The 27,150-nt window shown below is 40.1% G+C and overlaps 1 protein-coding gene across 13 annotated transcripts in view; it reads right to left on the minus strand.

Moving 5' to 3' along the window:
- CSNK1G3 (casein kinase 1 gamma 3) overlaps nt 1–27,150 on the minus strand; it is a 410,789-nt gene that overhangs the window by 102,116 nt on the left and 281,523 nt on the right. For 3 of the 13 annotated variants that reach the window (XM_055549441.1, XM_055549449.1, XM_055549386.1), the window contains exon 1: nt 14,656–14,978. The exons of 1 other annotated variant lie outside the window; for it this stretch is intronic. The gene's annotated coding sequence lies outside the window, so the exon portion shown is untranslated. 9 more of the 13 variants (XM_055549468.1, XM_055549458.1, XM_055549430.1 and 6 more) reach the window with 8 other exon arrangements.

The raw sequence follows: 27,150 nt of genomic DNA on the forward strand, positions 1-27,150 counted from the left end.
TTTTTTTTTTTTACAAAGATCAGGGCTGCATGATCCTAGCAAGAAAAAATAGTTCCAAACCATACAGAAGACTGCATTCACTGAAAAGTGAGACTCCCCAAAATCACTATCTCTAACAGATCTACAACTATAAAAATATCATGTTCAGAATTAAATGTTATTGTCAAGATATTCTGGTATACAATCAAACCAACAAATTACTAGAGTAACTCAATACAGCCAATTTAAATTTGAGGAACTGATTATTAGTGGAACTCTCCCACATTACTGGTGGGAATACAAAACGCTTTAGAAAATAGTTTGACAGTTTGCTATAAAGTTAAACATACACTTGCCATCTGTGTGTGTGAGTTGCTCAGTCGTGTCTGACTCTTTAAGACCCCATGGACTGTAGCTTGCCAGGCTCCTCAGTCCATGGGATTTTCCAGGCAAGAATATTGGAGTGGATTGCCACTTTCTTCTCCAGGGGGTCTTCCCAACCCAGGGATTGAACCCAGGTCTCCCACATTGCAGCAGACTCTTTACCGTCTGAGCCACCAGGAAAGCCATACTTGCCATATGACCTAACAATTCCCCTAGAAAGCTACCCAAGAGAAATAAAAACTTAGATTCACACACAAAAACAAAACCACATACAAAGTTTTGTGGCAGCTATATCCATGATCACAAAAACTAGAAACAAGTACTTCAACTGGTGAATGGATAAATATGCTGAAGTATATCCATATGATGGATTATTGCTTAGCAGCAAATAGAAACCACTGATACACACTACAACATGGATGAAACTCAAATGCATTCTGCACTGTGGAAGAGAGATTTAAAAGGCTACACACCACATGATTCCATTTACATGGTATTTGGCAAAAGTACAGAAAGAGAGCAGTGGTTGTTGGGGCTAGAGTGGGAGAAGGGCTTAAGTACAAATGGGCAGCATGAGAGAATATTCTAGCGTGATGAAACTGCTTTCTAATTTGCCTGTGATGGGGAGTGAAGTTTGCTGTGGAACTTAAAAGAGAGAGAAAAACTTTAATATAAAAAATATCTTAAAACAAAATCATAATTAACTGAAATGCTCAAAAAAAATAGAATATTTCCTTTAAATTGTCTAGCTAGCCCGTGAATGCTTTTAATTTCAAAAATCTTTCTATAATGTATCTCTCTACTTTTAAGCCTGAGAAAGTCAGTCAGAGGGTTGTGTTTATTACTTTATTTAAACTAGGCCCAATTTACTTGTTTGAAGTTTGTCTTATACAACTGTGATGATGCAAACTAAACTGGTCTGGGATGAGTATGGTGCCTCAGGAGGGATTTAATTAATGAATGTTCTTCCATGTTAAAATTCTCCCTACCAAAAAAAAAAATTCTCCCTAATAAAAGATGAAATGATTAATCTATTCAACAAAGAAGCAATCATTAGAGGCCTATTACATACCAAACACAGGAAATACAAATGGCAAATAAAACCATCACAATCCCTGACATCACATGGCTTAGACAAACCATACACAAGGTTAAATCTGTCCTCCAGGAGAATCGCAATGCTTTCAGGGGACACAGCAGGTGCACCATAGCTAAGCCCGCTGTGTGTGCTTAGCCCCTTGGTTGGGTCGACTCTTTGCAACCCCATGGACTGTAGCCCGCCAGGCTCCTCCGTCCATGGGATGGGATTGCCCAGGCAAGAATACTAGAGTGGGTTGCCATTTCCTTCTCCAGGGGAGCTTCCCAACCCAGGGATTGAAACTGCATCTCCCACACTGCAGGCAGATTCCTTACCAGTGAGCCACCATGGAAGAGGTCTAAATTTCCCATTAGGATTTACACCTTAAGGTGTCTAGTGTCATGGCAAACACAAAAATACATGGACCACAGTGCTCACCATTACCCTTCAGTATCTAAGGATGGAAAGAAAGCAAAGATTATATACACAGAACACTACCCATGCAGAGCAGTGCAATAATCACTCCCCTACAGAAAGGTCCTCGTTAGGGAAAGAGAATGTGCACATTTACTTCTGTCACCTTTTCAGCAAACAAATTTCTGTATTTTTCTGATACAGAATACCGTAAGTATAAACTTCTCTGGCTGAGGAATATTATTTTAAAGGGAAGGGGGCAGGGAAGTAATCAAGAAAAAAAGAAACAGGATGGGGGGGGGGAGGGGGGAGAAGCCCGAGTAGGTATAAAGATTTTAGCAGTGAACTCTTAAAAACAAATTAAGGAAGTTTAAGGAAACTAAAACAGAGGCACTGCAACCACACCCCTTCTACTTTCTGTTATGAAAAAGGAAGCCAAGATATAAAAAAAAAAAAGAGGGGTGCCTGCAGGTGCTGCGGCATGAAATTACCACGAGTGACAGAGGTAAACTTACATAATGCCAAGGACCGAAGAGAGTGCGGTGAATGCTCAGCTATGCTGAAGTTACCCGAAACAATGTCCATCTCAAGCATCCTAATTACACAACGCTTCTGGGACCACAAAGGGCCCCACAAGACTCGGCTGTCGAAAAACCAGAAAAGCTTTCAACAACTGCTAAAGAAATAAACCCAGATTAAAACAAAGTGCCTCTTGGTATCCACATACTTATAACTGTAAAAAGCAAGAGAAGTCTACCAGGATCTTACTCAAATTCCATCTCAGAGGAGTAAGATACTGAGTAGTTTCTATCCTAAACAAATGACAGAAGCAAATCAATGCCGTTTCACCGTTCCTTTTCCAAAGTTCTTGCAGCTAATCATTCTGGAACTCAGAATTTCAGGGCATTTTTGACAGGTGATACAGTGTGTAAACACTATGTACTTTGAAATACCCATAGAGAAAGCAGAATGGCCCAGAGAAGTCTGAGACAGCACTGTGACTAAACATTTACTATTTCTGCAGTGAAACCCACATTCACGTGAAATAAAAGACAGTTAACAAGATTTGGGAAGAAAACCAATTTGTGTCATATATACCAAAAAAAATTTTGTTTTTGTTTTCAGGGCATTTGGGATGTCAAAACTATTGATAAGAAATTGTGGTCCTGTTGAAGAGTACCCATTAATCCATTACTAATTATATGTGCAAGATATAACTGGTAACCTCTTTATCATGGCTTTTACTGTAGTATATTGATGAACTCAAAATAATTCTAAAAGTCTCCCAATGGTTCACACATAATATCTCCTCTACACTCTGCTGTGCTGTGCTTAGACACTCAGTTGTGTTCAATTCTTTGCAACCCAGTGAACCACAGCCCACCAGGCTCTTCTGTCATGGGGACTCTCCAGGCAGGAATACTAGAATGGGTTGCCATGCTGTCCTCCAGGAGATCTTCCCAACCCAGGGATACAACTCAGGTCTCCTGCATTGCAGGCAGATTCTTTACCAGCTGAGCTCCCAAGGAAGCCCCCTACACTGTACCCACTCTTAAATTTCTCTACCACAAATTCTCCTATCAGGGCAGTTTACAAATATCTAACCATTGACATTGATAGAAAAAATGCCACATCCAAATTTGCCACTATGAAAAAAATGTTCATTGAATGGAATTTAATGTATTAAACTCACAAAATGGCTTGCTCTCATTCTGTCATAAGAAAAATGCTATAACCAGTAACAGTGTTCCTGACCTAGGGAGGAGCAGTAAATGAGTCACCTTGGAACCTGATTTCCCATAAATGACAAGATACAATAACCATAAAACCCTAGTATCATAGTGTACTTACAAGTATACATTTACTGACTATATCTGATATAAGTAATATACTACATACACAATATACTATAACTGAAGTACTAAACTATCTCCACCAACAGGAAAAACAGAAACAATACCTCATCAACAATGGTAAAAAAGAGTAAAGCAGAAGTACAATTACACTAAAAAACCATTAAGGCTCCTTCCATCCTTATGTTCCATGAAAAATACAACTCTACAATATTGCAAATATGATAAATATAACCCAAAACTAATCAAATTTTGATGAGTAACATTCTTACACTAATTTTAAAGACAGGATTGCTTTTCTCACTTAGGTTTCTTAAGATTTTGAGAGGACTAAGGACACTACACGTAATGACCAAGGGTTCAATCCAAAAAGAAGATGTAACAATTATAAATATATATGCACCCAACATAGGCTTCCCACGTGGCTTAGTGAGTAAAGAACCCGCCTGCCAGCGCAGAAGACGCAGGAGATTTGGGTTTGATCCCTGGTCAGAAGATTTCTGGCGGAGGGCATGGGAACTCATTCCAGTCTTCTTCCCTGGATAATGTCATGGACAGAGGAGCCTGGCGGGCTACAGTCGACAGGGTAGCCAAGAGCTGGACACGACTGAAGCGACTGAGCACACACGCACACATGCACCCAACAAAGGAGCAGCTCAATATGTGAGGCAAATGCTAACAACAATAAAGGGAGACAGTGAGGGTAACAATAACAGTGGGGGACTTGAATACCCACTTTCATCAATGGACAGATCATCCAGCAAAAAATCAGTAAGGAAACACACTTATATGACACTTTAGAAGAGTTGGACTTAATTGATATTTAAAGAGCATTTCATCCAAAAGCAGCAGACTACACATTCTTCCCAAGTACACATGGAACATTCTCCAGGTGCCTTAATTTAATCTGATAAATTTCCTTTAACAAATTTTCCAAATGTCAAAACTCCACTACTTGTGGTGCCATACTATCAAAAGATGCTAATGAACAAGCAATACAGTAGCCTAAGGGTTCTGAGTGTGAAAGCCTGAGGAGAACCCACTTCATTAACCTGCTCCTCTTGCATACATTTTCTATGCATTTCTTTCTTATCTTTACACCTCCATCCCTGATTAAAAAGACAATCTGAAAGTAAAAGGAAGTCATTTTTTCAAAAAGAGCTAAGAGATGTACATAAAAAATGAAATCAGTCATTTTTAACCCTGAAGCACATTGGAATCACCTGTAGAAATCCTAAAATAGATCAACACCCTGGCCCCATCCCCAGATTCAACAGCAAGAGTAGAATCCCAATATCTGTCATTTTTTGAAACTCCACAGAAAATGTTAATGTGAAGTCAGGGCTGAGAACCACTGGAACAAGCTGCCTTCTCTACAACCTCTTTCTCTCATCTACTCGTAAGTATTAGCACTCCCAGCCCTATAGCAAGGACTGAAAGCACCATCTTTAAAATTGCCCAATTTTGTTCTCTTCTTTATTCTGTCACAGAAAAAAAAAATTATTAATTTTCAGTTGAGAGATTTTTTAAAAAGTGAATATAGTAAAATTTATTTTAACTTATTTGATGTTCTCATTCCCAGTGCTCAGAATTTTATTGTTCAGTCGGCCTTCAAAAAACAACCTTCATTAGTAGAGTATTTAGATTAACAGAATATAAACACACAACACGTATTTCAGTAATCAACTTTCAACAGACTATCAGAAAATACTCAAAAAAATAAGTTTCAAGGGCTGATTACATTGATATTTTAACTACTCTAATATTTTCAGAATCTTAAATATATTAAGAAATACTAGCAATAATATGTCCTGACATTCATATGACAGAAAACGAATTCAGTAAATAGTCTACCATTTTTTAAAAATAAAAACTGGCATTACATGATTCCACATCTTTAAGATTTACACTTTGGGAGGTGGGGGCGGGAGGGGGGGGGACGGAAATGTTAATATTGTTTTCAGATCCCTGGAACAAAAGAATATAAAATAATGTTTTATAAAAATATGCATCTACAAATACCAGTTTCTTTTTCAAATGTCTCACCAACTATTGATACCTACTAGTTTCACCTCCAGAACAATGCTAGGTTATTTTTACACACCGAACTAGGATTGTATGAAAAGGCTTTATAGCCATATATATAGTGAAATATCAGGCATTTTCTCTCCCTGTAACATTACCTACTATATTCGCCTGAAAGTATTCATTGCAATAAGTATTTCACAGAAATAGAAAATAAACATGACACAGACTCGGTGTAAGGGGAAAAATAAATTTTCACTTCCCTTTTTATTAAAGGAAATTCTGACTGTAACTTTGACTCCAATATATCATACTCTGATACCCTGCCAAGTATACCACCTTAAGTCAAAAACCAAACAAGTTTAAAATGGATAACACAATTAATAATTACAAAAATTCAGAAGTCTACTTTTATAAAATGTTCTTGTATCATATGGTATCATACAGTTAATTTCAATTTAAAATTTTAAGACACATAATTTTAACAAGCCCAGTTTTTTAAATAAAGGCTATTACAATGTAACAGTGCATTCAGCGCTTACTCTATTCAAGGTAATTTACAATGAAAGTGGACTATGGTAAATTCTAGGTTGGAGAAAACATCCCATCCCCAAATTTTATTTTATTCCCTCAAATAAAAAACTCAGTATTTTTTTCTGATGGTCAAATAATGCACAATCATAGCTGAAAACCCAAACAATACAGAAAAGTATAAAAAGTGTAAAAATAAAAATCATCCCAAATCTATTAATAAATGTCATTAACGTAAATATCCTTTCAGGGGATGGATGGATTTACTCTGTATGTTTACAACAACAATGCAGGGATTAGAATTACAATAATTAATGTATACTAATTATGTATTTATACATACATGTATTTCCATATATGTCCCCATAAACACACACACACACACACACAACTTCTTTCTTTTACACATACAATAAAGAAATCTTTAAGATAACTTTCCTGAAACTAAAAATACAAGAACTGTTCCAAGCACTCAGTCTGCTTCTGCCTTTCCATTTCAGCAGGCCAGGTTTGAGGTTACTTTGGGCGGGGGAGGGGCGGGGGGAGAGAGGGGAAATGCAAGTGCCTGTTTTTGTGGACTGCTTGAGGGAAGATTAAAAGATTTGTCTGTTTGCTTGTTTTATTTAAACACATATGCACACAAACACGCACATACACATACACTTCAATTCTGGTTAAAATTTTCCAAACCCTGAGAACTTTAAAGGTTCTTGGCTGACTGCTTTATATAACTAGCCCATGGTCCAGAGCAAAATTCACAAATTTTTTCACGGCCTCTCCCCTTTTGGCTAGAAAGAGCATCAACCTATCAACCTATCAATGAGGATAGGAGGGTTCTATTAACCAGGTACGTGACAAGCATTTCAACCTTCCACAATTAGTTATAAAAGTCTGTGATTCTCCTCTGGCCCTATAATTTTCAGGGGGGCAGCGGAGGGTGGGTGGCTGTAGTCAAGATAATATAACACCCATCTTTCCTTCCTACTTCAAAGAGATTCGTTGACTCAAAATAAACCATCCATTTCTGACTGATAAATTCCCATTTCCTCAAGGCATCTTACTCTCCTCCAGGTGTCACAAAGAAATCTGATGAAATCAAAGATGTCGGGCAAGTTTTGTCCAGGAAGGAGGGCAACAACACACCAAAAAATTTAAGTAAGTTTAGAGGTACAAGTTTTTAAAGTTAAAATAGCCCTATGAAAGTTAAAATAGCTTTTTTCCATGAAAAAAGTAATAATCGATTTTACTGACTCGAAAGTCAGTAAGAAACTAGCAGTGTTTCAGCTCCTAAAATATTCATACCTGAGCATATTTAAGACAGTCACATAGAAACAGCTTTCTAATCTTTCATCTGTTACATTTGCACAACACTTTAAAGTTCAAAGTGCATTTGTATGCATTATTTATTTTCATCCTTTAAACAAGTAGATGTGGTGGTCACTATTGATTGCCTCTATAACATCCATTTCCCCCATATTCTTCCTTCCCACAGTTTTTTAGAACATCCTCCCTCCACCATGTAACTCAGGGAAATGTGACCCCATCCCCAACTGCAGGGACTATATCCTGAATAGTAGAAACCCACTACAGTAACCCTGTTCCCCGTGTCATAACTGGTTTAGAAGTGTATGTGATCTAATTCCGGTCAATAAAACATGAAGAGGGACTTCCCTGGTGGTATGGTGGGTAAGAATCTGCCTGCCAACGCAGGGGACACCGGTTCTATCCACAGTCCGGGAACATCCCACATCCCCCGGAGCAACTAAGAGGACCGGTGCGCCGCAACTACTGAGCCTGCGCTCTAGAGCCCGGGAGCTGCAACTACCGAAGCCCACGCACTTAGACCCGGTGCTCAGCCACAAGAGAAGCCAGAGCAATGAGAAGCCCACGCACCGCAAAGAAGAGTAGCCCCTGCTCACCTCAACTAGAGAAAGCCCATGCAGAGCAACAAAGACCCAACACAGCCAAAAGAAACAAAAATTTAAGGGGAAAAAAAAAAAAAAACAGGAAGGCGAAAGTATGCAGGTAGGCTTGTGCAAAAGACGTCCTGGCCAACGCACCAGGATCCTGCTACCAGTAGCAGGAAGAACCCCATACACAGGGGAAAGCAGAGGCAAGTCAATTACACAGAAGCTAGCCAACACTCTGAAAAACTAGCCCTGCCTTCATACTTCAGCGTTCCATTTCAGAAGCTACTGCATTTCTGGTGTTGTAATGTGTGACACCAAGATAAATAGTATACCCCATCTACCTTTCCTTCTCCAACTCGGACCTTCTTCTCCTATACCTGCGTGCCTTTCTCTCCACTTGGGCTGAGCTAGACAGGAAAGGCGAGTAGTTACCATAAGCTGTTAGACCAGCACGCTTTGCACCAAGCTCAACAGCTCCTGGTATACATCAAGGGGATGGCATTTCCTCTTCCAAAGGACAATTTCCTCTACCAACTCACTCCTGCAGTCCCCACTCAGGTTGAGGAGATGGTGGAATTACAAATGGCTCTATCCATCCCTGACACTGTGTAACAGCTGAAAGAGAACACAGAAAATCAGATGAGGGACTGTATCAGGAAACAAGTGGATACCATGTGACTGGATAATTGAACAATTCATCCTAAAATATGAATGACTGTATGCTCAGGAAGACCAGTATTTCTCTCTTTTTTAAAAGAGGATGCTGTTAAGTAAATCTCTGTGAGTATAAAAGAGGTGTTATTTCAGAAGTAGATACCTCTTTAATATATTATTGTTAACCAACAGTTCATAAGTGAATTTTAAAAGGGGAATCACGAAAAAATCTACATACTTTAAACAGTTTAATGCCACCAACACTAAAACAATCACAAAACAGTCTTTAAATGCAGGTTGCCAAGGCCTTCCCTTCAAGCATAAGTCTACAGATTGTAGTCCTACTTTATTTTTCTTGCAAAAACCACACCCATAGTACATCACCTGTGATTTCCAGCTTCTGTCTCTTAAACATGGAAAGACATTTCACAACACTTAAAAACAATTTTGCTGAAGAATCTTACTGTGAAATCCAAGATCTTTAGGGTTTTTTTCCCTAATCATTTAAGTTATTTCACCTAAAACTATTTTAACTATAATTGACTTCAACTACTCAATTACTCAACTGCTTTTCAAAGCAGCCACTGGGTCTCAAGATAAACACCTTTTTGCCTTCACAGTTCACTGAATAATGTTTCATTAAACTATGTAATTACAAGACATACAACTGCCATTAACTTTTATTCCCATCAGTTGCTGTATACCTTGTATACCTACCAAGAATCATTTGTCTTTGTAACAATTTGTTGGGTACAAAGATAAATGATTCTTGGTAGGTATACAAGGTATACAGCAACTGATGGGAATAAAAGTTCAAGAAACTAGAGGGTAGTCTACTGCCTTTTAATGTAGTATGGACATCAAACAGTAAATGAATGGAGAAAACAACAATCTTCTGAGTGGGTTAAAGAGAGGTGAGTTCAGAGATTCTCCTGTAACAGGCTATCCCTAATAGTCTTTGCTGATTCTACGCACCAATCAACCCTCTGACAACTCATATACATCAGCAACTTCTACATTTAAGAGAAGACTTTCACAGTGCCTACTATGTGCCAGGCATCACATCCTGGCACTTCATACGAGTTTTCTCAATCCTGATGAAAAATATAATGGCAGAGAAACTCTCTATCCGCACTCTTTTCAGCTAACGAAAGCAGTTCAGCACCTAATCAGCTAAATATATGTAATAAATTTGAATACAGTTAAAAGTCTGACAACTCACTGAAGAAAAAAAACATTAGAAACTTGTGTTTAAGAAAGAGGGCATCTATCATGAGATTTTTACCTAATTACAGTAAAAGCTGTAAAAAAAAAGTGGATATGGTATAGTCATTGGATATAACAGTTACAGATTTTCATCAAATTAAATTATAACTATGTGATATGTCATTAGTAAAGAAAATGATCAAAATGTGTCTTATCTACCAAATACACAAATACTTCACGTTCAGAACTAAGATGACTGGCAGGGATAAGAAGGAGAGACTATAACCAGTCACTTAGTACGGTTCAAGAACAAATCACTATGCATCTTTCTTACATCCCATAACAGAAAGGAACCCAAACATTCACAGTTCCTAAATCTCAACTTTGAGAAGGGAGCTGGAAAGACCATGGCTAACAGCAGTCTCCACTGTCTCTAAAACTTACCCATCTCCACGTTTCTGTCTCATTCCATGTTTCCTGACTAGTTCAGAGGCTCTCCAAAGTCACTTTACATTAACAGATAATACACACTTGATTTCTACATATTAATAATCCCATGTATGGTTCTTTCCTATAGATCATCACAAAAATGATACTCTGCAGTAGCTTAAGTTACTAGAACCGTATCTTCTGCTCCTAGAGACTCTACGATTAGAGAACTACCGATATCCCCAAACCACCATTTCCAAAGAAATTACATCTTAGAAAAACAACACCCAAACACATATTAAAAACTTTACTCAGTACCGCTAAGTGCCAACTGCATAAGAGAAGACAAAAAGGAAGATGATAGAAGATTAGGGAAGATATCACTGGTCTAACACTGCAAAGTCAGAAAAAAAAAAAAAAATGATTTAAATATGCCCTCTGCTACTCCCAAGATACACCTTAAACAGGATGCTTAAATTCTAGAAGACCGTTTCCTACTGTCGAAAGCAAGCGGTATACCACCTAACTCATAGAGCTGTCTTATAACAGTATCATTTAAGGTCCACAGACAAAGTGGGCATTTAATAAAGTGTAACAGGTACTGTTATTATTGGGAGATTTGAGATACAAATTCAGTTATAAAGTTAAGTCCTTGTATGAACACTAAGAAGGGAACAGTTAGTAAGAACTATCAATCTCCCCTGCAACATGACTAGATGATTAAACACTGGTGTCGTAAGGGTGATATTTTTTAAGTACTCCTTTGATAATGATTAAATTGGGGGTTAAATTTTTTTAGAGTTGTTGATACTTAAGATGACTAAAAACCTTGTACATATTGATCCAGAACTGTGGAATTTTCTCATGTTGTCATCTTACTATTACAACCAATTCTCGTCCTATATAGATTCCTAACATTTCACTTCATCCATAGCAAATCTCACCTTAAAATGTATTAACAATAGTATAACTATCCAAAGACCTGTATTTTGTTGCTTATTATTTTCAAATTCCCTCTATTTAGTCTGTTATATTCTTTTAGCAAGCTCTTGGAAACTAAATCACTCGTTCCATTCTGAAAAAATATGAACCAAAAACCCATGTCAGAATGATGGTCTATTATCAGCATGAAGGGGATACAGAGGGGACCCAGAGAAGAAATGCAAAGATTCCCATTTCTTTCCAAGTCACATGTTTAAAAATCTAGCTTTATTTCATATAACCAACTGCCAGATTACCACACACTCATATCCAAAAGCAAGTAAAGAAATATGACAAAGCCATGTATAAACTGTTTCATATACTCTTCTGGCTCTCCTCTATTAGCATGAAGGATAACAAATTGACTATTCTGTTATACTTTGTTTCCTTTAAACTTACTAGCCTTATTTTCGGAGAAGGCAATGGCACCCCACTCCAGTACTGTTGCCTGGAAAATCCCATGGATGGAGGAGCCTGGTAGGCTGCAGTCCATGGGGTCGCACAGAGTCAGACACGACTGAAGCGACTTAGCAGCAGCAGTAGCCTTATTTTCATAGGTATTCCCTATCACCTTAGAATCTATACACTAGGATCTTCATATGGTGAACTGACTCATTTTTAAATACAAGGCATTCTAGATGTCCATGGACTGACTGATCACCACCTAATTTTATAGCTTCATTTCCCATAAAGACTTCCTGGCACAGAGCCTTACCTCCAGTTCAACAGGCCCCACCATACCAAACCAACAGTCCATGCTCAACTGCTCCCTTCACCTACAAAAATACCACCGCAACACACACTGAACCATTTTGACAATTAAAATATTATAAGGCCTAAATGGAGTATTACCAGCTTTAAACTCATTTGTAATTCCCAGTCAAAAATTAGTCTGTCTCACACACACACACACCATCACCACCACCCCCACATTTCCGTACATCTCTAATAAGCCCCACAGGAGTCCTGTGTTGCAATTATTTCTGTGCATGTCTGCTTCTCCCTTAAAGGTAACTAACTGGATCTAATTCCTCTTCATGTGTCAACCCACTCTTTCATCCTCAACACACAGTAAAAGTCCCTTGCACGAAGTAAAGTTTCAGTTTGAACTAAACTATTCCTTTGTTTGAATCCTAGTTCTTTTATTTGAAGGAATAAATGCATTTCATGTGCTGAAGATTTTGTTAATAGTTAATGCTTGCAAATCTAACAATGAAAATGTCAATAATTATATAATTCATTAATTTTTAGGTTAAGGACCTCTTGGTCAATGAGCACACTAAATCATAGTAAAAAAAAAAAATCATTTTCCAAGATTCCCCCAAAAGTCTCATACACATCAACATTAAAGTTAAACTTTCTGTTCCCCATTCTAAGAAGAACTACTTATACCTGAGGCATATCCAGAAAAGGAAGCTCCCTGAATACCAAAGTGTCTATACACTCTGCTCTGAATCTATACAAAAGTATACACTCTGCTCTGAATCTATACAAAAGCTACACAATTTATTTATTACATCTTTCTTCCAATTCCCATAAATATGATTTTCATGTTTTGTACAAAATATATGGTTAATGTATATAAAATATGAATATAATCTTAGCTCAGAATATAGTTAGACCAAAGGTTTGAAGTTTGGGAATAATTATAAAATACACTAAGTACATCTCTCCACTTCCCTCCCCCCCAAAAGTTATTAAGAATGTCACAAACCAGATCTGATTTTTGGTGGGAAATGTTTTCTTAAACTGGCCTCACATCTTGCAACTTTTATGATACTTTTCTTTCACAATTTGCTTATTTATAGGGAAAGCAAATATTCTTCAAAAACATACACATGGCTTTACTAGATATTTTTAATTTTAAAAAGTATTCTAAGTCAGATATAGCTTAACCTCTTTTACTATCTGTGTGGGCCAATGTCATTCCTATCACAAGAAGTAACTGCAAACGTAAAAGAAATTAAGTACTGACTTTTTCTTAACTTACTAAAAATCAGTAGGTTTTTAACTGTCCAATTAAAGTCGATGTTCTAAAACCAAAGATTAAAAAAGGGTCACTTGCTGACCAGCCTAGGCACTCATTACAACAGAGTTAAAACTAATTCGCACAATGGCAGCAACAGTAGCCATCTCCCACACACACTCTCTCCCACCCATTAACTTTTCCTCCTTCCCTGGGAGAACTGGAACCATCCTAACACAGGCCTAACTACCCCCACCCCAGAAGCAAACACACATCTCCATCACCACCCCGCAGAAAAGAAACGTGGGGGCTGTGGACCAAGAGAGCCGACGCTTCTGTGTGTCACTTCCCCTAGCAAGTGGGATAAACAAACAAACCAGCACCCTAACAGTAACCATCAGAGTAATTTTGTTCCCCCGACTAATGCCTTGGGTAAGTTTTGAGCAAAGTCAAAAGCTCCAACAAATAGGTAAATCCCTGCCCCCCACCCCAAACCTGGAAACAAATACCCTATCGGGAAGTTTCTCCCCGAAATGAATGCTAGCCCCTGATCCCTCCCTTCAGCCGACCGATAGCTCCCACCCTCTTGCCTAAAATGCCTACTCCGAAGAGAATTGTCTGGACAAAATCGAGGAGCGCTGGGGGGCTGCACTCCCGACCTCCCAACCCTCCCCGCAAAAGCCCCTGCCTTTTCCCACCTCGCCCACCTCCCCGCGGTCCCCACTCGCGCCGCACCACTCGGGCAACTTCTGCGGCCAGCCCGGCCCGCCACCCGCGGCCCCCTCCCTGCCCAGCGAGCCCGCGGCGCCCTCGCCCCCCGGCCGCGGCCCCCTCCAGTCCCGCGCCTCCGCGCCCCCGCCCGGGTCCTCTTCGCCCACCCCTTCCCGAGGCCCCCGCTGGCGGCGCCGCCCCCGCCGCACCCTACCCCACCCCACTCAGCCCCGGACCCCAGCCCGCCCAGCCCCACCCGGGCAGGAGGGCGCCGCGGCCGCGCCGAGGCTGCCGGCGGGCCGGGGCCGCCCAGCCAGGCGCCAACGCAGAGGGGGCTTTACCTCAGAGGCGCGGCCGCCAGCGGCGGGTCGGTCCCGAGCGCGGGCGGCGCCCCCCGGTCCGTCAGTCAGTGGCGGCGGGGGCAGCGGCGGCGGCACATTGCACCCGCCGGCGGCCGGAGGAGGAAAGCGAGCCACGCAGGGAGGGAGCGAGCGAGGTAGAGGGGGAAGGAACGAGCGAGGGAGGTAACGCAACTCGGCTCGGACTCGGTCTCCTCACTACTGCCGGTGCGTCCTACCGCCGCCTGTGGCCGGAGAGTCGCCGCCCGGGCCGCTGCTGTCGCCACCGATGCAGCCGGCAATGAATGCACAGCGGCGCCTCCTCGCTTATCCGGAGGTCAAACATCCTTCTGCCTCGGGCATCCGGATCGGCGCCGGACCCGGAAGTGAACGCTTGGGGAAAAAAAAAATAAAAAAGGGAAGCGTCTCTCCAGCGGCGGCCGCCCCTTGAGCTGCCCGCATCAGCGAAAAGAGCCGAGTACAGCCGAAGGTTACACCGACTTGCTCAGATTGGTCGGCTTGACGACCGGAAGAATAGCAGATTGTTCATTGGCTGGAAAGGCTTATAAAAGTCAAGCCACGCCCCCCCTCCCTACCTCCGCAGCCGTGGTGCGTGTAGAGATCGTGGAGTAATTGTGGTTACGCGTCTGTTTCTCTGGGTGAGGCCTTGGGAGAAGAGGCTTGGGTAGGTCTGTGACGAGAACTGGGAGAAAATCGCTCATGGTTTAGAGAAGGAATGAAAAGTCCCCCTCTGCTTGAATGAGCAGAGAGCCTAAGGGCGCCATTGTGCCAAGTCAGGTTGCCGAGGCTTTGCTGGGTGTGAGGAGCACACCCCTCCAGGTGCCAAAGAATTTGAAAGCCTGGGCTCAGGGAATGACATCACTGGATTGACGTTTTCCCCCACTTTTTTGTAACTCCAGTGCTATATCAAGGATTCAGACGCTTAGAAATATACATTGTGGCTCACGTTTGCATTCCATTTGCTCTCTATAGAGAAGTCATTTGTGAGCTCAAGTAATCCTCTCAACTATATAGTGTGGTAACTATTATAATTACTGTTATCTATGTAATATTATCTATCTAGCCAAGCTCCTTAAGTTCCTAGAAACCAAACATCACTCAACTCATCAAATTGAAACCGATTCTAACTCTGTTCTCCATCCAGTCCACTCTGCCCAAACAGGGAAGGCAGATTACATTCTTTTTCTTTCGGTTGATTATCTGGGATGAAAATACGTTACTATAGGAGACCTCTGTGGAAATCAATCCACCACGAAGGCACTGTAGAGGACTCTGAAACTATCATTTCTTGGAAACTGTCTAAAGTCCTTTCAAAAGTCAGACATAAAGGTGTGCATGAAGAAAAGTCAAACTTATTTTTATATTTTCAGTGTACTTGCTGCATCAAGGAAGCCTTGAGTCAGTTTCTGTCTCACACACACACATACCACACAAAATACTTGAAAGGCTTCAATGAAACAAACGCACTTTAAAATGATTGAGAATTTATCTCATTTCCCTTTCTGCTTTAGCAGGCTGCTGATAGAGTCAATGTGTAACGTTCAGAGGGGTAGTTAGTATGGAAAGATGCCATTTTTGTTTTTGTAGTACAACAGTACCTCTTTTTCACCTCTTTACTCTCATGCTTTCCCAGACTGGAGGCTATGAAGTGACTGGTATCACCTGTCATAGAGGAACAGGGGTAGTAAGGACTGCTTCTGTGTTTACCACACTACCATCATTCTTTTAGAGACTCAAAAGCAGCTACAGTTTGTGCATGCTCGGGCTTGGGAATAATATGCCTAAAATAACACATCTCCACAGTTCTGATATATTCCAGGACCAGATACTGGACAAAAAACAGAATTAAGCATATCTCACTAAATGGAGAAGAAATGTCTGCATTTCGGGAACTGTAAATATTGTCATCAGCGATCAACAAACCATTTTATACTCTGCACCTCAAAAACCTCAGTTTAGATCAAGAACACCTCTACATCAAAGTCTGATAAATGTTTAAGAAATACAAGTATTTAATTAGATCAAGTCACATTTTTAAATTATATCTGGATTGGAATAAATGTTTATGTTTTTAAACACTTCAGTAAAGACTGTTTTTGTTAAAATTTGACCTGGAAGCTCCCATTGATTAAAATTGGCTGGTAGTCTAAGTAAGAAGTCAATAATGTTTTCTTACAGTTCTATTAACTTCTAAGAAAAAATTGGTAATACAAAAATAACTTATGTTAAAGAGAGAATAATCAAATTATAGGCATCTTAACCAAAACTCTGAGAAGGCAATGGTATCCCACTCCAGTACTCTTGCCTGGAAAATCCCATGGACGGAGAGCCTGGTAGGCTGCAGTCCACGGGGTCGAGAAGAGTCGGACTCGACTTCACTTTCACTTTCACTTTTCCCTTTCATGCATTGGAGAAGGAAATGGCAACCCACTCCAGTGTTCTTGCCTGGAGAATCCCAGGGACAGGGGAGCCTGGTGGGCTGCTGTCTATGGGGTCACACAGAGTCGGACACGACTGAAGTGACGCAGCAGTAGCAGTAACCAAAACTCTTTGTTCTGTAGCATGATGTCTCAGCATAAGCAGACAGATCATAATTTTTATCTGCTATGTTATCTATAGTTAATTTCACCACATGTTTCCTAGCATCTGCTACTCATTAGGTGTTTATATTATTATTAATATTTTTCATGTTTCCCAAAGCAGTGTCACATTTTTTATCACCCAGAACTTTATTTTGTTGAATTTATATCTCTATGGTGGTGATGATCCGACTCTTGTGACCACATGGAATGTCACCTGCCAGGCTCCTCTGTCCGTGGGATTTCCCAGGCAAGAATAGTGGAGTGGGTTGCCATTTCCTTTTCCAGGGGATCTTCCTGACCCAGGGATCGAACCTACCTCTCCTGCATTGTAGGCAGTCTCTTGCATTGTATGTAGACTCTACTGCTGAGCCCTTATGTCTCTATAGATATAAGCAAATGTTCATCCCATCATTTGGGCATGCAACAACTGTTATTATTATGAAAAACAGGATAAAAGCAGATTTAGAACAAGGCTGGAGGTTACTTCAAAATGACTTCGGTCTAAGACTATCATGAATTCCTTAGGAAAGAACAATTTATCAAGTGGGAATTTGGGAAGGAACGAGAAAGCAAAATTTCTGGGTGCCTTTAATAGTATAAATATTCCAATATCTCCTTTACATCTTTTGAGTCTTTATTTCTGTTACTGTATCTCTTTCACCTCTTTTCACACTCACTGTGTTACCTAACCATGCCAATTTACACACACAGACACACACATACAACCAGAATGGAGAGAGTTTAGGAATAAGGCCGTCAATCAGGGTTTTAAAAGCCGGAAAGCTATTCCATTTCCTTTTTTGTCTCAGTTAAAATCTCAGAAAAAAATGGCCAGCCTTACTTTCCACAAAATTACCTACTTTTTTTTCTCTCAAGCAAAAAACTTTTAGGACATGATAAAAAAAAAAGCATTTTTCAAAAGATAAATTTAATAAATACAAGTTTCCAGGATATCATTAAAGATTATAAGCATATAATTATAACACATATAGATCTGTGTTATAATCATTTTCTCCTCTGCCCCTCATACATACTATTAAAATATTCTCCCAAGCCAAACTTGTTTTGCACATATTGGTCAAGAAATGCCCTAAAAATATAAATAAGCACCAAAGACTAATTAATCTACACTCTACTTTGGTGTAGTGTATCAACTGTGTAAGGCTTCCCTGGTAGCTCAGCGGGTAAAGAATCCACCTGCAGTGCAGGAGACCTGGGTTTGATCCTTGGGTTGGGAAGATCCCCTGGAGAAGGGAAAGGCTACCCACTCCAGTATTCTGGCCTGGAGAATACCATGGACTGTATATCCTTGAGGTTGAAAAGAGTCGGACACAACTGAGCGACTTTGACTCACTCACTCACTCATCAACTATGTGGCCAACCTGGCTGAGTTAAATACAGAGAGCTATTTTCCAACTAACAATGTAACAAGCAATGTTTGCACAAACTCTGATGTATATGATTCTTTCTGTTGATTCTGACAACAGCTTATGAAGTAGTATAGCAGATATTAGTTTTTTCCCTCTTGGGAAAGAAGAAGGATGGTCTCAAAAGATAAACTGATTTGCCCAAGATGTACAAGTGATAAACTGTTAAATATAAACTACAAAATGAGATTAAAACCTTTACCAGAACTTTTCAAAATAAAAATAGAGGAAACATTCATTTATGTGGAGGACAGATGTAATTAAGAAAAAATAAATGCAACTTCCCTGGTGGTCCAGTGGTTAAGAATCCACCTGCCAATGAAGGGGACAGGGGTTTGATCCCTGGCTAAGTTCCATGCCATGGGACAGCTAAGCCCATGTACCACAACTGCTGAAACTCACAAACTTCAACTGCTATAACGGGTGTGCCCTAGAGTCTGTTCTCTACAATAGAAGCCACTGCGATGAGAAGCCCTCGCATAACAAGAGAATAGCCCCTGCTCGTCACAGCTAGAGAAAGCCTGCACACGGCAACGCAGACCCAGCACCGCTGCCGCTAAGTCGCTTCAGTCGTGTCTGACTCTGTGCGACCCCATAGACTGCAGCCCACCAGGCTCCCCTGTCCCTGGGATTCTCCAGGCAAGAACACTGCAGTGGGTTGCCATTTCCTTCTCTAAGACCCAGCACAGCCATTGATAAATAAATATAATTTTAAAACATGAAAAACTAAATAGTCTTATTATTGGAAGTTATGTGATAAATAACTGCTAAATGTACAGCATAATTAATATAAGTAATACTTCTGTATGTTGTATATGAAAGTTGTAAAAAGAGTAAATCCTAAGAGTTCTCATCTAAAGGGAGAATTTTTTTCTTTTATTTCGTATGTACATGAGATGATGGATATTCACTAAACTTAGTGTGGTGATTATTTCCTGATGTATATATGAGCCAAATTATTGTGTTGTACTCCTTAATCTTATGCTCTACATCAATATATATCAATAAAACTAGAAGGAGAAAAAAATGTAAGGTATGTGGCCTCAAAAAACATTTATTTTCTTAAAAATTAAAAAAAAAAGAGGAAAAGAAACATTAAAATATGGTCAAGCAGAAGCAGGAAGAATGCAAAATGAGACACTAGCAATAGCCAGAGCCTGGGAGCAAAGATGCATCTTCTACTCAGAATAGAAAAATAACCTCTTCCCCAGTCAAGCCTGAAGTAGGGGCAGCAAGGGAAGGATTCTGGGAGAAAACCAGTCACAGACAGCAGCTAGGTCAGATTTGGGGAAAGCTGTCACTTAGCAACCTTTCGTTTAGATTGTTACACGAGTAAAGTCAGAAAGGGTCAAGGCACCGGTTTACACAGCCCAAGAAAATTATTTTAAGTATTCTGTAGTTGGCAAAAATGAAAATGTAAGAATCAACTTTTCTGAGAGGTTTTATTGTATTTTATAGTCATAATCTTCAGTATTGTATTTTATAATCACATCTTTCAGATTCCTTGTCTTAGCTCAGGCTGACATAAAAATATCATAGACTGAGTGGCTTAAACAACAGAAATTTTTCTCACAGTTCTGAAAGCTAGAAGTCTAGCCACCAGGGTGCTAGTATGGTTGATTCGTGGGCTTTCTTCCTGGCTTTCTGATGGCTAACTGCCATCTGATGTACATGATGATGTCATCATGTACGCATATGACCTTTTCTCGATGCATGCAATCTGTCATCATGTACGCATCATGTACGCATATGTACATCATGTACGCATGTACATGTACATCATCATGTACGCATATGACGTTTTCTCGATGCGTGCAATCTGTCACTCTTCCTCTTTTTAAAGGGGCACCAATCCCATCATGAGAGACCCACCCTCATGACCTCATATAAACTTAATTACATACAAAAGGTCTCAACTAGAAATGCTACCACATTAGGGGTTAGGGTGTCAACATTCCGTTCTCCAGGGGATCTTCCTGACACAGGGATCGAATCCAGGTCTCTTGCATTGCAGGCAGATGCTTTACTGTTTGAGCCACCAGGGAAGCCCAAGTGTGCTTGCCTAGAAAATCCTATGGACAGAGGAGCCTGGTGAGCTACAGTCACGGGATCACAAGGAGTTGGACATGACTGAATCAACTCTGCATGCAAACACGCACAGGGTGTCAACATATGAATTTGGGTGGGGAGGGCGGGGGGCTCACAATTCAGTCTGTAGCACTCTTGAAAGGAATACTTTCTATATATAGTGTATCATCTATAAGTGAAAGAGAATCTAAAGGTTAGACAGGATGTAAGTAAGAAAAAACAATTTGTAAACAACATAACATTAAAACCTCACAGAGGAAAGAATGCATTTGTAAGAGAAAGAACTTCAGTAAAAAAAGAGAGGAGCTCTTCTCTACAGAGGAGAGCTACAAACACCCTGAAAAGTGTTAAAAGTATCTTGCTAAAAAGAGCAGTTAAATCCCTAGGCAGGCAATTTAATTTTTGTTTTTTCCATTAACAGACCTGAATTTTGGCAGCTTTTAAACAAGTTTGGCTATTCAAAGAAAGCTGTTTTGTGATAAATGGAAGAATTAACTAAAGCTATGTTTGTTTGTGTGTTTTTTTGTAATATTCTCAATAGCAGTTTGAATTCTGGATCACATATGAAGCCAAAGTTTAAAGATGACCATAATCATTGATCCCCATTCCATTTTCCTCACCCTGGTCTCCTTTTGTTTTCCGTGGTTATGTTTGTAGAAAGTGATAATCACTTCAGTCATGTCCAACTCTTTGTGACCCCATAAACTGTAGCCTGCCAGGCTCCTATGTCCCTGGAATTTTCCAGGCAAGAATTCTGGAGTGAGTTGCCATTCCCCTCCCCAGGGGATCTTCCCAATACAGGGATTGAACCCAGGTCTCTTGCATTACAAGCAGATTCTTTACTGTCTGAGCCACCAGGGAAGCCCCCTTCCATGTTATATTCCCCAGTATCTTCCTCAAGAGCCCATCCCAGCTCATGGGCCAAATGTGACCAAGACTGAGTGTCTCATCGGCCCCACCCACAGGAATCATGCAGTCCTCCAGCTGAAGATGCAGAATGCCAAGGAGGAGCTCTGCATTAGAGAGCAGCCTTCCAACTGTGCCACTTCTCTCTCTGTTACCCCTATAATGGTTCCCAGTCTCTAGTCCTGGACTTCTCCTTTGGTTTCCCTTTATAATAAAAAACGTACCCTGTCCCAGAGTCCCATCCAATAGAGAAAAAGTATAAACTTGGTGTGGAAAATTGTTCCCTAAACCAAGTTCAGGCTAGACCCTAAGTCACTGGCTATGGTCCCGCTCTGAGGCTCCAACGACTCAACTTCTTTAAATATCACCTCCTGACTGGGCTTACTGGATTACTGTATCCTTCTCCTGCGTAGCACTACATTGTTTCCAAAGCTCATCTAAGCCATGTCTGAACTTCATGTGCCCTTTGGACAGTGAACAAAGGACTACCTTGAGTGGGGTCAGAATCTGTGTCTAATTATGTTTCTTGAGTCTCTGTCATGTTTGGCTGCACCTGATCTTCGCTTCATCCTTCTCTTCACCGAGTAGTACTGCTGAATTCTCTACATAGTTTCATCCTCCCACCTGTTCCTATTATGCTGCTGATACCATATCTGACTGAACAAGATCTCAAGGTCAACAAAAGTTAAAACTGACGTGGGAGGATACCTTAGTTAGAACCTCACTTTCCTTTAGCCCTCATTCTAACTCTTCTACAATTTGAATTATACTACTTTTCAATTTCCATTTTTCTTCCTTGAACAATTTAAGTTGTCAGAAACCCCAGTTGGCTCACCTGTAAAATGAATCTGTAATATCTGCATCATAAAGATATCAGGAAGATTAAATGCAATGATATATCAACTTACCACAGTATCTAGCATGAAGAAAGCACTAAATTCATGGTCATTGCTAGTCACCATGTGACCCTTAGGAAACTGCATTTTCTAGGTCAACATGAATGATAATCAGTTGTTGAAAATATCAGACCTCAAGTTGTTTTATAGCTTTAAGGCCCAAGAATCATGTAACTGAATTTGTGGTCCAGAGCAAATCATTATTTAAATCTGCTCCAGGCCCTATTTTTCTTGATTTTACCATATATACTTGGACATTCATGGTATATTAGCTGTCCAGCATCTGCTTACCCTTTCCTGTTGTGGGTGCCATTGTTGTTCATAGTGAAGGACAGGGAAGCCTGGCATGATGCAGTTCATGTTGGGGGGCGGGGCAAAGAATTAGACACAACTTAGTGACTGAACAACAACAATGGCACCCAGATTTCCTTTTGATAACTTTTCTCCATCTCACGGTATTCTTTGACCTGGGGCTCTGGCTCCCTGTAGGTGTGTTATCAGGTGGGGGAAGAGTAATAGGAGAACCCATTGCCCAAACAATGCCAATGGATGCCCTGTTTAAATCTTCGGCAGAGAGACAAGGACTCTAAAAACAATTGCAATCAAACTCCATCTAAATGCAGCATGCTGGCCATACAGTTAAGGTTAGGGTTAGGGTTAGGGCTGTGATCTATGCTCTCAAACAGTGGTTATGATCCTACTTCCCAGCCTTTGGAGCATTTTAGATCCTACCCAAACCTGGCCCTCCTGCTATCCACTTCCTGTTAATTCTGTCAGACCATCCTTACCACCCACGACAACCAAACCCCCTCCCCACTTGGCTGGCAATGCTTTTCATTCAATTCTGTTTCGCATGCTTTACCAGAATGTTTCCTTTGTTTGCAACTGAAGAATCCTGACTACTAGGCATTCATTCCTGTCTTTTGGTTCAGCTCACCACTGTCTCTCCTATTTATATCATTTCTTGTGTGGCTTGGCTCTGTGTCCATGAGAATACTTGAATTCTGAACTGTAGTTCAGTCCTGATTTCACTTCTTTGGCCTTGCTCTAATATAATCTCTTGACTATCTCACTGTTGTTGTGAGGCTCCCTGGCTTCAGGTTTGTATTCTAATTGGCAAAACTGGCCACACCCTGCCAGAGCTTTGTATTTCAGAGCAGCTGCTCCAGTCACCAGGCAGCTCTACCTAAGCTTCTGGCTGAAACCCTGCCAATTGCAGACCTAACCCTTTGGACTGTGACTTAATGCTTTGTGTTCTGTCAGCTTGGGTGACTTGATATTAACTAAGAAAAAACTTCAACCAAATGTCAATACTTGCTGCTTTCTAGCCATATTAGTCTGATATATATTAGTGTGTGCTTGTCAGTTTATACTTAGGACAGTGAAAGCCAGAGTCATCTTGTATCTTATTGCCTTTCCATATTTTACCTCTACTCTTCTGTTCTGGACTCATATGAGCTAAGAGACATTAATGTGGTCTCTTCACAATGGAATAGATTCTGTAGTCTAAAATTACTATAGCTATTGGAGTCCTTAGTGATGAGATATCCCTTGTTTTCATGTGTGTGTGCATATGCTCGGTCTCTTTGTCATGTCTGACTCTTTGTGACCCAATGGTAGCCTGCTAGGTTCCTCTGTCCATGGAATTTTCTAGGCAAGAATACTGGAGTGGGTTGTCATTTCCTTCTCCAGGGGATCTTCCCAACCTAGGGATTGAACCAGCATCTCCTACATCTCCGGCATTCATAGGCAGATTATTTTACCACTGAGCCACCTAGGAAACCTCATCCCTTGTTTTTGGAAGCTATCTAATCAACTTAATCCTAGTTTTGGAATACTAAAGAGAATCTAGTTGTGGAGTGTTTGTACTCCAAACCAAAGCTACAGTCCTCAGCTTCCTCCATCATGCCTTTAAACCAGACCTTGACATCTCACTAGAAATCTATCAGTGGTATTGAAAAGAAAACAAAGTCATGACCAAAATTTCAAAACAGAAAATAGAATCTGGCTTTAGAATTCATTTCCAGATATCAGAAAAACCCAATTACATACAATTGTTATAATAAAGGCTAATTATTAATAAACTCAGTAGACTAAAACATTATCCAAAGAAATGAAAATAATTATCTGGTAGATTTTGGGGTCATGATTGGTAAACAGAGGAAAAGAATGATGATTTTCATCCTGTACATATAAACTGATTTTTTTTAAAGCTTGTAATCCCAAGTGATTTTAAAATAAAGTAATCTAACTATACATCCTTCATAGATTTTATCCTAAGAACAAAAAAATGCAAAAAGGTTTCTTTTCTTCTTTTTTAACTTTCCAGTAACCATGTTGTTGGTAATAGTCTTGCTGTTTTTCTGAGACTGTTATATGTGTAATGTGGGATAAAGCAAAATGAGTAATTATGAATCTTATTCTACCATCTCTGATATTGATACAGATGAAAATAGAGACCACCTAAACAGCCAATAATCCTGAATTTGGATGAGAGATATCATCATGAAGTGCGAGGAATTTTGTATAAATATTTCTTAACTCCATCCACTGAAAAGTCTTCAAATGAGCCCAATTGAGTTGCAGTGAGTTCCTTTAGCCTGCACACTTTACAAGTAACAGAGCCTTTGGAAGCAAGACAAGCAGAGAATAGCCAATATTAGTTTCCTACTACCACAAACTTAGTGGTTTAAAACAACACATTTACTATCTTACAGGTCTGGATGTTAGAAATCCAAAATTGTTATCTTTGAGCTGAAATCTCGTCGTTGGCAAGACTGTGGAGTGTTTAGGGGCAAATTCCTTTCCTTGTGTTTTCCAGATTCCAGAGGCTTCCTGTATTCCCTGTCTCTTGGCTGCTTTCCACCTTTAAAGCCAGCATCACATAACACTAAATTCTCCTTCCATCTTCACATCTCCTCAGATTCTCTCCTGCCTTCCTCTCTCACTTATAAGAACTCCAGTGATTGCACTGAATTCTCTGGGATAATCCAGGATAATCCCTGTCTCATAATCCTTCACTTAATGTGAAGCCCCTTTTGCTGTGTGAGATAATACATTTATTGGTTCTGGGGATTAGGATGTGAACATATTTGGGAGGACAATTATTCTGCCTGCCACAGGTACTAAGTCAAATAGAAGGATCTGAGTTCTTTTTACAGAAGTAAAGCCTAACCCCAGTTGCTGAGATAAGGATCCACTTATAAATGTCACTTTTAGTATAATTTTATCAATATTGCCTATAAGCTTTGGTGGTTTAGTTGCTAAGTCATGTCCGACTCTTGCGACCCCATGGACTATAGCCTGCCAGCCTCCTCTGTCCATAGGATTCTCCAGGCAAGAATACTGGAGCGGGTTGCCATTTCCTTCTCCAGGGGATCTTCCCGACCAAGGAATTGAACCCAGGTCTCCTGTATGGTAGGCAGATTCGTTACCAACTGAGCTACAAGGGAAGCATAATAATGAATGGGAGAGAGTGCAACTAACAACTACTGAGTGCCTGAACAAAGAGAGTCAGGCACTTTCTAGAAACCATCTCTTTTATTGTAGATAAGTATCACTTTCTCCTTTTCATAGATGAGAAAAGTCAGACTTGAAGAGAAGACAGTCTAGGCAATGTTTTGATCACTCAACTAGTGAATGGTGAAGTAAAATTTCACTACATACATCTGACTCCAAAGTCCATGAATTTATGCCGCTTTTCATGATGTAACAAGAAGTAAACAAGGAGATCCCGGCACAAATTGTCCAACTGCTGCTGCTCCAGATTGAACCTGTCTAGGCAAAGAAAGAAAGAAGGAGGAAAGGAGGAAAGAAAAAAGGAAGGGAGAAAGCAAGTAGGGAAAGTGGGATCCTAAATTAGTGACTTATATCAAGCTGAACTAAACCAACTCCATACATATGAAGGATGAGTAGAAAAGGGCTGAGAGAAAATCAAGACCTATTACTAAGCACAGCTTTGTGGATTTTAACACTCACAGACACAGCACCAGTCAGAGAATGACTATGGTCTGTAGTTAAATACTTCTTAATCCATTCTTATTCCAAATGTCAAGTCCCAATGAATGAGAGGATTTTTAAACCAAAAAAACTAATATTTACTTGTGTACAATTGGCTTTCTTATATATGCTGGTCTTTTCAGCCATGTAAGTATACAAATAGTTATTAATAATTACTTTTAGTAAACATTTTGCAACTGTTAACTGTTAACAATGATATATCCCAGGCATTCTTTTCAACTGGACTGGAATGGGCGAATTTAACTCAGATGACCATTATATCTACTACTGTGGGCAGAAATCCCTTAAAAGAAATGGAATAGCCATCATGGTCAACAAAAGAGTCCGAAATGCAGTACTTGGATGCAGTCTCAGAAATGACAGAATGATCTCTGTTCGTTTCCAAGGCAAACCATTCAATATCACAGTAATCCAAGTCTATGCCCCAACCAGTAACACTGAATAAGCTGAAGTTGAAAGGTTCTATGAAGACCTACAAGACCTTCTAGAACTAACACCCAAAAAAGATGCCCTTTTCATTATAGGGGACTGGAATGCAAAAGTACAAAGTCAAGAAACACCTGGAGTAACAGGCAAATTTGGCCTTGGAATACGGAATGAAGCACGGCAAAGGCTAATAGAGTTTTGTCAAGAGAACGCACTGGTCATGGCAAACACCTTCTTCCAACAACACAAGAGAAGACTCTACACATTGATATCACCAGATGGTCAACACCAAAATCAGATTGATTATATTCTATGCAGCCAAAGA

Source organism: Bubalus kerabau, chromosome 1, assembly GCF_029407905.1.
Source record: "Bubalus kerabau isolate K-KA32 ecotype Philippines breed swamp buffalo chromosome 1, PCC_UOA_SB_1v2, whole genome shotgun sequence".
In the NCBI taxonomy this organism is placed as follows: domain Eukaryota; kingdom Metazoa; phylum Chordata; class Mammalia; order Artiodactyla; family Bovidae; genus Bubalus; species Bubalus kerabau.